Source organism: Micropterus salmoides, unplaced genomic scaffold (assembly GCF_014851395.1).
Source record: "Micropterus salmoides isolate LMB-PRFRI ecotype aquatic unplaced genomic scaffold, ASM1485139v1 Ms_hic_scaffold_20, whole genome shotgun sequence".
NCBI classification, from domain to species: Eukaryota; Metazoa; Chordata; class Actinopteri; order Centrarchiformes; family Centrarchidae; genus Micropterus; species Micropterus salmoides.
The window spans coordinates 7,323,672-7,336,840 of record NW_024041151.1 but is presented as its reverse complement, the minus strand read 5'-3'; the positions used below and the strand labels follow the sequence as shown (position 1 = coordinate 7,336,840).

At 40.3% G+C, this 13,169-nt stretch overlaps 1 protein-coding gene across 2 annotated transcripts in view; it reads left to right on the top strand.

The window, feature by feature from the left end:
* lhfpl2a (LHFPL tetraspan subfamily member 2a) overlaps positions 1–13,169 on the top strand; it is a 41,911-nt gene that overhangs the window by 3,724 nt on the left and 25,018 nt on the right. For both annotated transcript variants that reach the window (XM_038733457.1, XM_038733458.1), the window contains exon 2: positions 12,128–12,216. The gene's annotated coding sequence lies outside the window, so the exon portion shown is untranslated. The remainder of the gene's footprint in view (positions 1–12,127; positions 12,217–13,169) is intronic.

The window sequence follows — 13,169 nt, the reverse complement described above, 5'->3', positions numbered from 1 at the left end:
ACTATGTGATGACCTTTCCCATGTGGCCTCCTGTTCTGTTCTTGCTTTGAATGAACCCTCTGAATGATACGTGACCAAACTTTCTACGTGTCCTCCCCTCCCTCCCTGCCACGCTGTGGGGCAGTCATGCACACTGATTAGATTAGGCAGCGCTGGAGCTAATCACCCTGCGCTCTCCTCACCCCTGCTATTCTTCACTCCCCTGGCCTGGTCAATCTTTTTTTCTCCGTCCTTGGGGCCCCCCTGTGGCTCCCGGGGATGAGCCCCTCCTGGGGGTACATCGACCTCCAGCAGCTCTACAGCCTGCTGTTTACTGGGAAATCCACAGGGTGGGGTCCTCACAATAACAAAGCCCTCACACTGCACTTGTCCCCTCTATCAGACTGACTGTAGGCTTGTGTGGAACTTACCCTCCCCTACAAAGAAAAGACATCCAACCAAATAACTGACTTGTGGAGGGCAGGAGGGGGGCAGGACCCTCCTGTCTACTCGGGTAAAATGAGGAAAAAGAATCTGCAGTGGGTTTTGTTCCTTTGTGGCGAGCTGGGGGTCAGTCTCAGGGGAATGCACGGCAGACGGACGGGTTTTGCAGCTGCATGGCCTCCAGCACTTCATTTAGTCCCTGAGCAACTACAGACTCATTAAACTCTGCCGGTTGTGTTCAACATAAACATCACTTTATGTCTGTTAGTCAGAGTTGTGTCTCCTGTTTTCCTCCCTGCCATCTATCCAGTTATTTTTTTACCACATCAGACATGTTTGACTGTTAACTAAGCTGGAACTGGAGTTGCTCAGGGACTCAGCTGTATGCTAATGATGAAAGGTTTTGACCTGCCACAATAGGCAGTTTGTGTGTAATGTGCGATAAGACAGTATCATATGTTCAGATTGACTTAGGTCATGGAAAAGGCTTTGAACTGTATGAACAAGATTACTCTAGATTGTACATTGTGTCTGTATCATTGTTGAATAAATGCATAATTTGCTTTCTTGCTCCAGCTGGTTTCCAGATCGTATTAGAGAAAGAAAACAAAGACTACAAAGAGATGCAGTCCGTTAATGTATTACCTATTCAAACAAAGGCTGACAGTTATTAGTACTTTCATTATCAAATTGTTGATTTTTTTCAGATAAATTAATAGTTTGACATTTTGGGAAATGTGCTTGGTGACTTTCTTCCAGGTCAATAATACTCTCATGTCTATGCTAATTATGAAGCTAGAGTCAGCAGACAGTTAGTTTAGCTAACATCTAGCCAGGGCGAAAATCCAAACTAAAGATTAAACAAAAATGCCAGCACCGCTAAGGCTCACTAATGAACATTGTATCTTGTTTATTAAATCCGTACACAATGGCTCTTTGATTCCTATTCAGCGCACAGACATTAGAATGATGTCAAATTTGTTGTCTAACTCTTGGCAAGAAAACATATTTCCCCAAATTATCTAAATAATTAATTTAATTTAATTTAATAAAAAGCCGGAATTTAGTAAAAAACATTTCATAGAGAACAAGGTGATGTCTTACAATCTCTTATTTTGTCCAATCAAGTAAACCAAATTAATTTGAATAAACAGAGAAAATCAAACAACTGGCCAACTCCATCGTCATTCGGTGGGGAATTTCATTCCGTTTATTGTAGTTTCATTTTGAGTGTAACTCCATTTACTCCATTTACAAAATCCCCTCATCGGCCTTGCCATACTGGTCACGCCTTCTAACTGAGTCATTTTACTTTCACTTACTTTTACTGTTAAATCACAGAACAACTGAGAGACCCTCCATGTTACTCACAACCAGAGGTCTGAATCCCTGTGTTTGGGTCCTGGTTTCATCGGCACCATGGAAACCCTATTTTGGTTTGGGCTGGCAAGCTGTCACCGGTCATTATCACCACTGAACCCGGACCAACGGCTGTAATGCTCTCTCTGTCTTTCTCTGCATCCTGCCTTGGCAGACTTAGTTTTAATGGAGTTGTCTCATGCTAAATATAAGAAAGGTCACTGGTTTGACCTAATCCTGCTCACCTTACTAACTGTATTCACAGTAGTTTACAGTTTGCCTCACGTTACTGTTTCTATGCCTGTCAGGATTTCCTTCTCCCACAATATCTAGTTCTATGTAGTATGTTTTAGAAAATCGTCCTTGATTTCAGACAAACAGTTAGACAAAAGCAAGTTTTTCATTTCTACCATTGATTTTGCCAGCTGAAATGATAACTATCACAGATTTCATCAGTTGTAGCTTGCTAGCTAATTAAGCTAATGTAATGCTAACTTAGTAGTCAAAAAGTTGTTTTTTGGGGGTTCAGTGTAAAATTTTTGGGTTTTAGTGTAAAATTTGGTGTAAAACATTGAGAAGTTCTGAATGAATGTCTCCACTGATCTTCACTGACTGAGAGGCCCATGGTCACTGAGCAGGGGTCTGCCTAATGGTCTGCAGCTGTGAATTAATTTGTAGTGTGAGGGCTCTCCAGGTGAGGGTGACTACTCCACTAGACTGGGATGGTATAATGTTACAGCACCTGTGGGACCACACACACACACACACACATAAGCTTCAGTACAAAAAAAAGCCTGTTGTAAGATCTTGTCCCCATTGTTTCATGGGTAAATTCAGAGATTTTATACCACAATTAAGACACATTCAGGCTTGATTCTCAGCTATGACTTTAAACATGATTAAACAATGCACCCAGAGCTCCAGACATTATTCCAAGCTGATATGAACAGGCTTAAATAAATTTAACCGGAATTTGCCAGGCAAGTTTTCCCAGCCACAGGCATCCTGTGTGATTTAATCTATTTTTGATCTATGATCAGCCCCGTCATGTCTCCGGTTAAATAAACTCCAACACAGAAAAGCATCATTGCAACAATAGTTTACTGCAGTTGTTTTCTACAATCTGAAGTTATTTATATTTTCAAGCAAAAGTGAGAGCTAGTGTTTCATATTTTCTCCCCCAGCTATTTCTATTTGATTTAACCTTTGCTTTCACTCGTCCAAAGCTTTTCTAAAACATGCATACTTTCTTTGGAAGAATGCAGGGAAAGAGGCATTTCTTTGTTTGCTGCTGTTATTTGGGGCGGCCCTCAACAGCTAAGTGGTATTTGCCAGCTGAAGACAGCAGAGATTACACCGTCCCTCACTGCGTGGAGAGGGAGAGTAAACACAAGGCACAAGAAAAGTGAATCATAGAGGGGAAGTAATAATAGTGTAGAGAGATAGAGGGCAAGAAAGAAAAACAACTTTCAAAAAGAAAAAGTGAATGGGGAGCTTAAAAGGAAGAGAGAGAAAGAGAAGGTAAGGCTTTTGTTGTTCATTTAACTGGAGCGGCCCTGGGTCAGACATCTGTGATTCATCTCTCAGGGGCAGGCGTCTGGAGCTGCCTTTGTACCCTCTCTGCCTTTCTCCCCCATCCCCCTCCACCAGCACTGTGACTTGCCTTTGACAACCCCACTGCCCCAGAGATCATTCACTCTGACGGGAAACGCTTTTTTAATAGCTGCATTTGACCTCCATCCATTCTGTCCCATCTGTCCATTTTACAAACATGTGCGACATCTTTTCGTTCACTAGTACTGAAACAGCTTTATGTGTGTGACTCTGTCTTATTTTGGATGATCACACAATACAGGTGGTAACTAGGGATGCGCCAGTCCAACGTTTTCTCTCGCAAAATTAAATCAGGATTAACCAATGTTCCCTATTTAAAATCTGTAAATTGTGAAGTGGAACAAAGTACGTAAATTGTTCATGTCTGGCCGAATATCAGCGTGGATACTTATCCAACAGATTAGATTGGTGCATACTTAGTGTTAATCCTTAAATTGTTAGCTAAACCATCATTAAGCTAAGTTGATTTATATGTTGTTCACCCAAATGACACAGAAAACAAACATTTTTCTCACTTAACTCCAGTGGAATTTGTCCACAGACCTCCCTGCAAGTTGCTTCCATTGGAACTACTTTCCACAGAAGAAATAGTCCCTATGAAAACTGTTATATACTGTTAATAATGTGGGCTATAGCTGGGTTTCCATCAACATTTTTTAACGCACATTTTGAAGTATCGCATTAGAAAAGGTTGATGGAAAGCGCAAAATCCTTCATTTTGCAAAAAGGTTTTTACACTCGCTTGAGGTGATTTTTGCCTTTGGCGAAAAACAGTTAATGTGCTAAATGGGAGATGGAAACACTTTTGCCGAATAAGTTCTGACGTAGCGAATATGTAACTCACGTCTGGTCAACTCTTTCTGCTGTCGGCGTCTTGCCGGATAATTCCCATAACATGCAGAGACATGGCTGGTAGCAAATTGCCTGCTTGAAGTACATTCCTGAGGACCTCTCTCCATTTTTCTAAGAAAGCTTTTGTTTCTGGTTTGGAACCCATATATGTTGTTTATTACAGCCATGTGTAACTACCTACGCATGCCCTAGGCTGGTTTATTTGCTCCAAACCAGCTGATGGAAATGCACCTATTTCGCATGAACTTTTTTTGCAACATTTCAAAAACCCGCTTAAAATTCACATGACAATTAGATAGAAACATGGCTAATGTTTCTAGAAAGAGCTGTTGCTGTTGAATTTTTTAAATGTCACTTTTTAATGCTGTGAGCACTACAAACGACATTCAGTTCAGCTCTATTGTGTTGGCGTGTAGGCCGAAATCTCAGGAGTAACAACCACTAAACAGCATTTTAAATGTACTTTAGTGTCACCATAGCTCAATTCAGCCAGTTTAATTGCCAGCACGCTCTTCCAGATTATGTAAACACTTAGGTTATCTTATCCGCTTCTCTGGATGGTTAGGAACGTTAAAGAAGCTGTTACTGCACAGCCATTAGATTCCTGGGGGCCAATAGCCCGTGACACTGAGTGGGAATCTTTATCACTGTAGGTTCACAGCTCCAGATGCTAGACAGGAAAGATGATGCCTCTTTGTCTTTTAGACATGATAACACAATTTGGCGAACATTAGCGAGGCTGCAGCACATACAGTCCTGAAAGGAGGGGTGTGTGTGAACTCACGTGAAACCCCATGGCCCATTATTTCTGTCTTCATGTCTGGGAGAAACTTGGCTCACACCCAATATAGAGAAATTACCCTCCAGCCACATTAAAGAGCACTTAATACACCTGTCTTTTATCATATAGCGAGACCTCAATGATGACTTCACCACATCTAAACAAAGAAGACTCAAAAAGTCACTTAAATGTCATTATTTTTAATCTCTTCTTCCTCTTTGATTTCATATCTGGTCTTAAAAGCACTTTATCTTTAATAAGAATTGTAACCCAGCTTCGCTTAATGATGCAGCTGTAGTCATCTGTTGTCTTTAACACTGAGCTAACAGACTAATCACTGCAAGGTGATGTCATCTGTGTGTGCTGTGTGGGGTCTGCGGTTTACATGCAGGACACATACACGCATGTATGCATGCAGGCACACACACACGCACACACAAGAGGAAATTGGATAGAGTGTGGATAATCATTGCATTAGTGCAGACTGTGCAATCAGCGTGCGCCTGAGGGAGTAAAACACACCTTGTGTTTTATTTTACAGACAGAGTCCTTTTGTAATGGCTTGTGCTGCAGTATTAAGTGTTTTTTTGTGGAGGTGGAAAGGGCTGTGTGTTTGTGTCAAAGGAAATTAGGGGCTAACTGAGGAGCTATAGAGCTGGATAGTAGTGGTGTAGGGTCATCAGAAAGAGGCACAGTGTCACCAAGGATCAATTTCCATGTACAGATAATTATTTTAAATACACAACAGAAGTAAGTATGTCTCTGTGTCTTTAAATGTACTGCTGAACTGTAAATTGACACTGTGGAGCTTAACATGCACATTGAGTATTTGCTTAACCCTTCCTCCGAACGTCATTACTTTGTACCATGTCCTGCTAACAAGCTCACTAACTATACTACAGTCCTGTCTTTTATCAACTAAAGGAACCTCAGTGATGACTTCATCGCATCTGACCAAACAAAACAGAAGATTAGCATGTCCAGCTAACTAGCTTTTTACCTAGAGTTACTTTCAAGGCGAAGGAGCATTTTGTTGTTTAAGTATATTAGTTGGTGGGGTTACAGATTAAATTAAAAAAGCCCGGTTCACAACTAGCACATTCACTATGTAGTATTTCCCCACTGCGTGGAAGACTGTCCTGGATTTTATATCCATGCCACGTGAGAACGGGAAGCATTACAGGCATAGCGACAGTAAAAACTTTGAGGTAGACATTAAACAACAACTCCCAAGATGCATTTCAGCAAGAAACAATCACCGAGTTTAAAATTCTGTGCGGTGCTGGTAATAGCAGGTGGAAGTTAAAGATTATGGTGGTGAAAAAACTGAAATCAAAATCTACAGCTTTAATTAATTGAAACATGATTTCTGAGAAACTAAGTTGAAATAATTAAAACTATTGACCATAACATAAACCTGTAGGATCGTTACATCTTCTGTAACTTTGAACATATCGTTTAAAGAAAAAAAATAATTGAGTTTAGAAACTGTAATACAGAATGGAAATAAAAAACTAAATCAGAGACCCCTCCTACGTCACCACTTTACACTCTTAAAAATGGTCATCATGGCCGTGCAAACAGCATTATTTCTGTCTCTTTGTCGCTGTCAACAGGCCGAGCTTGCGCCCAAACCTAAAGCGGAAGCTACAAAGGCACCAGAAACCCGACGTTTTTTTCCGTTTCTCTTTGAAGAGCTCCTGGCAAGGCTTTCAAAGCCCCTCTGTCTCGGGGCTGGCTCCTAAAATAATGTGTGGTGAATGTAATACATCTGGCCAACTGAGCAGGAACAGACAATGCTTATTATTCTCAAGAACAATAATTGCTTTTATTTATGGCTCACCATTTTTTTGTACATTCCAAACATTTTACATGACAAAGTCAAGTATTATTATCAACTGCCACTTGTTTTTAATTTAACAGTGCTGAAAAATATTGTCCCACATGTATGATACTGAATCCACTGTGCAGCCACTGAGCGGTTTCTGTGGTGCTGATGCAGCAACAGTTTTCTAGTCCTATAAAAATGTTCCAGTGGCACAGATAAAACACACACACACACACTGGCTGCTGAGCACAATGATGAGGTAATTGTTGGTCTAGTCTGTTTTGTATTGTATGAATAGACAGCAGCTGTAATGCCCATTGACTTCCAGTCTTAAGATAGGGGGTAGTGGGTAAGTGTAACCCAGTTTACACTTGCAAAATGTATTGTGTTTCTGTAAACACCAGAAACAGATGTTCTCGCAGGGTTAACAACTGTAAGTCCAGTTTTTGTTGTTCACACACACTTTAGATAAACATGTTGTTTGACCTTTCAGATCAGCCAGGTGAGGTGCACCAGTCTGTTTTTGCACGGCTTCAGTATTCTTTAAATATTTGCCCATGGCTCCTACAGCAATTGCTTGAAATCGCTAGTTTAAAACTCTGCAGAAGCAGTGCATTACAGTGATTAGTGTTTGAGAGTGAATGGAGCTGGGTTACGTGCTGCTTCCTAACACCTGTGTTGTGTATGTTAGCCTGAGGGATGCGGGCTCCTGTGCTGGTTATTTTAATGAGAATGCTTTCTGCTCAGCCTCACATGCCTCTCATTACTGCCCAGAGAGTGAAGAGAAGAAGAGATGATTGGAGGAATGAATGTTAAACAGATGCAGACGGTAATTTTGTATCTGGCAGCGACGAAAGAGAAGAAGAAGATCTTCTTCTTCTCTTTCGTCGCTGCCAGATACAAAATTAGCGCTTTATGTGTCACAGCCTTGATAAGAGTCAACCTTTGATTTAGATTAGACAGCATCCACAATTTGCCAGTCTCGACCCATGCATGTGCAGCTACCGTAAACACTTAAAGGAATAGTTTGACATTTTTGGAGTGAATTTTTAATTAGTTTCTTGCTAAGAGTTAGATTAGAGGCCTAAAACCTTAAATATGAAGCTACAGCTAAGCAGGAGTATAGCTGTGTTAGCACAAAGACTAGAAACGGGGAAACAGAAGTAGAACTGCAATAAATGTTAAATTAAATGTCTTGTTTTAAACCAATAAATGTTTGGCATTTTTGGTTGTAAAACAGCTTGAGTGATTGAGATGTCTTCAAAAAAGCTGATTCATTCTCATTTTTGAATTGGTTAATCTACTAATCATATAACATGTTATATCTTGTTTGTTTTAATATAAAATGTAAAAACAAGGAACCAGCAGAAATTCTAGGAAGTCACTGCTCCCGGCCAAGAAATAATCCCTCCGTCTTTTCATCTAACTCTTGGCAAGAAAGCGAATAAGCGTAGTTCCCAAATGTTAAACAATTCCTTTAATGGTTGGCAACCCACATACTTCCCCTTCCATCCTGCTCCCCTATTCCCAAAGCCCTTAAATACTATAAGAAAGACCCTTTTGTGGTGGGCCTGGCTGCAGTGAACATACCTACAGACATCCCCCCAAGTCCCCACATTAAAGCCTGCCCCCAGCTGTGGAAGGGTTCAACAGCTCAGCTCCAAACACCAGCACCTAACACCGCCTCAACTAAGAGGTATTCCCAAGTTGAATGCATGTTGGGGCAATTTTGGCACGACTTTAGAGGGCCAGAATAGTAGCTGGATTGTAACACTTAGGGGAAATCCCCTTAAATATATGTATCCACTTCTGTAATTGGAAAATGCTCACTGAGAATTTACACTGCTGAGGTTTTCCTAAAGACAAAACTCAACTCAGAACATCAATCTGCTGATGGTGAGCAGGAGAACATACTGTATTATGATCCTATTATTCTTCATTCACAAGTCACAGCCATGTTGTTCCTGCCCTTATCTCTGTTATTATGAATTTCACGGAACTCAGAATTGAGGTTTCTGTTTATGTCCACTTGAAAGTCATCAGATTAGATCACAGCGTGAGAAAAAGGGGGAGAGTCAGGTGTGTAAACTGGTTGTGAGATGATGTCTCTTGTGATGCATTTAAAAGTCATCGAAAAAATGACTTGCAAATAATCAAACCAAAACCTCTTATATGTTTCTTTATCTTTCCAGCTGAATGAAAATACATAAGTATGAAAATTTAATTCAATGGAAGAGCATTAGTTTACAGGCTAACATATAGCTGGTATGCTGTTTATTAGTGTAGTGATCCCAGTGAAGCTTCTGTAAGAATTGTGTATTATTTCAAACTTATTCCAGAGTTTTTGTTGCAGAATACTGCTTGTTTTTCCAGTGTTCATAAACCTGATGCCAATGATGATTAAACCGTATTTGATTATGGTATATTTCCTTCGAAAGCATTTTATCGAATTAAAATCTCTTTTTAGATTTTTTGGGGATGGGAGATGATTCATAAATGATGTGCTGTTTTTATTTCACTCACATACCTAAACCATGGAGTTTGTACTGTGCTGAAAAGGGTGTAGGGACTTTATCATTCAGCAAATAAATCTCAGATTTTTCTGCATGCACGATGCACTTAATGTTAAATCATTGTTGCACTGTACAGCTTGTTGAGGTGGAGCCCTCATCGTTCTTAAGTTATCAAAAATGCCACAGGTTCCTTCTTGAACATGATGGATAGTAGATGAACAATTAAGCAAGGGACTTCTTATTCCCTTTTGTTGTGAGGACCCTCTTGCAAGCATTTGGCAGTTGTTTTGTTGATTTTGGTGTAGCTATACTTTTGAGCATTTAAGGCGGTCAGTCAGTCTTGTTAACTGTATTACTGAGTTAGCATGTTGTTATATACGTCACCAGTTTTTAATTTTTGTTGGCAGAATGCTGTAGTGTCAGAAAGAGGCAAAAGAAACGACCTATCTTATCTATCATGAAGGAAAGATTAGATATATATGGCTTATACAGTATATGTAAGTGTGTGTGTGTGTGTGTGTGAGAAGCTTTGCTGTTGAAAAAGAACTAAGTGACCCCTGAGGCCACTCTCGTGATCACTCAGAGGAGATAGATTAGGTGCATTGTGAATCAAATGTTGCTTCACTGTCTTTCATCTATCTGCACAAAACTCCACCTTTAGCTTCCTTTTGAGATATACTTATCTATGTTTGATGAGTAGCCACCAGTTATAGTCATCTAATCTGCACCATTTATCCCACAGTAGCGGTTTTCTGCAATCCTGTTAATGTTGTGACTGTTGAAGTCAGAATATTGACCTGACTGCTAATTGACCTGAGTGCTGCTCACCCTGGATAGGATCCATAAAAAAAGCCTCAACAATACAGAGGAAAAAGGAAGCGAGTTGGCCATTAGTTAATTATCAACAGCCTGACATATGTGTACTGTCTATATGAAGAGGACAGAGTAACCTGAATCTGCTGCTGACACCAAGAAGACGTATTAAGAGTGTCAGTGGTCTTATTGAGTTTTCCTAATTCTAAAGAAAGGATTGCTTTCTTGCGTCATGCATATATTGATACTGTGACCATTAAGTAGTATCTATTGTAGTGCTCCTAATACAGGGTTTATAGAGGAGGCGGGCTGCCTCGCTTGAAAAGAGAACAGCTCCACTAACGTTTGAAGAAATTATTACTTGTGTGAAAGACGAGATTAATGCATTTACATTTATCTGACACTTTTATCCAAAGCGACTTCCAATTGGTTATACATGTCAGAGGTTGCACGCCTCTGGAGCAACAAGGGGTTAAGTGTCTTGCTCAGGGACACAATGGTGGATGTCTCACAGTCCAAAGGCAAGCATCTTATCTATGCGCCAGCACCACCCCATGTGCCAGCACCACCGCAAAGCAGCAATGATTTTTTTTTTTGTCCACTTGGAGGCAAACTGTAAACAAAACATACTCAGACATACTGTCATCTTATAAAGTTGCTTTTATGGACTAGTTAACAAACAGTTGCCTATAAAATCATCCAGCTAATTCACAGCAATAATATCATTAATTTGGAGTTGTGTTTCTGGAGACATGATAAAAATAACAGTCACTCTCCTTTTAGCTCTGTTTTGGTCTCCACCAACCCCTGAGGGAAAAATCCTGCTCTTTAGCTGCTAAATGCTCCACTATGTTCACCAGCTAGATGCTAACTTTGGTCAACCGCTGTTTGGTACCGGGCAGGTAGTGAACGGTGGGTTAATCAGAGCTACCTGCTGTGACTGGAAATGATGAGAGCAGTGAGAGTGAACAAAAAGAGAAAAGGCAGCTGGTTGTAAAACCAAAATAATGAGCTGAACATTACTCAGTAGAGCTGAGAGAAGAAAAGAAATCTCTTTGGGTTCAACACTAGTAGCAACTCCTTTCAAATGCTACAGTCTTTTGATCCATTGCTTTTACCTTCAGGGTAAAGAGCAGAGGGGATCACACAACGAATGTTATGAGCTTGAATTTTATGAGCGAGGCAAGTGTTCATCTAGTAAATAAATTTGATAATGGGATGAGATATGATGAGACTCAGGCAGGTAGGTTTGGATCAGTCACATTGTATTTTCCCTTCTGACGTGTTGGGAAAACAAAACACCTTGACTTTTGAGTTTTTACAAGTTGGAATAAGTAAAAGCAAACAGCTCAATCAGTCAATATCAAGTGTGGATGTGTTAGAACCAGGCTGAAGTTCGTTTGAGGCTTTAAAGCACGTGTTGAATATAAAACATTGAGTTGTAGTTTAAAGGAAGTATTAACCAGCAGGGCTCCTATTTTAATATCAGCATGTCTGTGTTGATTTACAAGTTAAAATTAACATGTGGGAAAATGGGATGTTATGTGGTATATTTAATATTTAAAACACCTCTCACACAGAGCTCATGACTTGTCCCGCTCAGTGACTTGGTAGGATTATATAAAACACACACAATGTGTTGTTGTTGGGCTAAACATCATGCAGCTTTGCCACAGGGACTCACGTCGTGTCAAATGAGGGATGCAGACATCAGCGTCTCTCCCTTTTTCTTCTCTTTTTTTATGAACATGTGAAACAGTTTAAATGTTTTCTCCAGGTGCAGATGCTCGTCTGTCTCAGGTTTAGATGGAAAATACCAGCGAGCGAAGAGAAAAAGTTGCTCACGTAGTTGTGGAGCCAACTATGACTGAACTGTTGCTCTCTGGAGAAGGTATGGTTTTGTGATTTGGACTCATCGTTGCATTGTTCCTGCTGTCTCTACAGGTTGTGAAGAGTTGAGAGAGGACTCGCTACATCATTAGGATTTAACTGAAGATTTAACTCTGCGTCCTCCACAAGATTCCACACAAGAGGTTGGTATTTTTAAGGTCTATGTGAATTTGTGCTATCTAAACTCTTTAGCTCAGTGACATGTGACTTCAGTGTGGAGCTTTTCCTCTGTGACACACTCCGCAATTGTGAACAAAACAAACAGAAACATGGTTTCCTGCTTTTCTTGTTATGATATTATTGGGGTTCCTGGCACCTGTCTATTACTGGTACTGGAAATACAAGCTGTTCCCCTGGCCGCTATTGTTCCAGGCAGGTGTTATCTAACATCACTCCTTTAAAGGCCCTGGAAACCTTTTCAGCTTCTTGCTGTGAGCAATTTCTTCCTACATGAACACAAAGTCATCTGTTAGAGATCGGTTTGGATTACTGAGCCTACATACATAGCCTACAGATGTGGAGTTGTTTCCTTTTGTTGCCGGACGACTCAACCAAATCCAATCAATCCACATCCACTCAGTCCTGATGATTAGCTGAGTTTTTGAATTGTAATGTATGATCCCTTTTTTCCACCTGAAGTTTAAACATTGATTGTTCCTTATTTAGTCGTGAATATTTAAAATTAAAGAGAAAGTTTTGAAACCAGTGGTTCACAACTGTTTTGGCTTCTGATACCTTAAAACGAAATAATGTGAGTTTGCTGTCTCTTTTCATATGTCGCACCGATCAGCCATAACATTATGACCACCTGCTGGTGATAATATAGGCTCCCTTTTTCTGCCAAAACTGTCCTGAGCATGGACCCACTGTGTGTTCTGACCCCTTTCTATCAGAGACAGCATTGAATTTGTCAACAATTTCACCTACAGTAGCTTTTTTTTGTTTTTCATTTTGGAGTTGCTCTGACCTAGTCGTCTAGCCATCCCAATTTGGCCTGTGTCAACATCGCTCAAATCCTTTGGCTCACCCATTTTCCCTCATTCTAACAGATCAACTTTGAGGCCACAATGTTCACCTGGTGCCTAAAATATCTCAC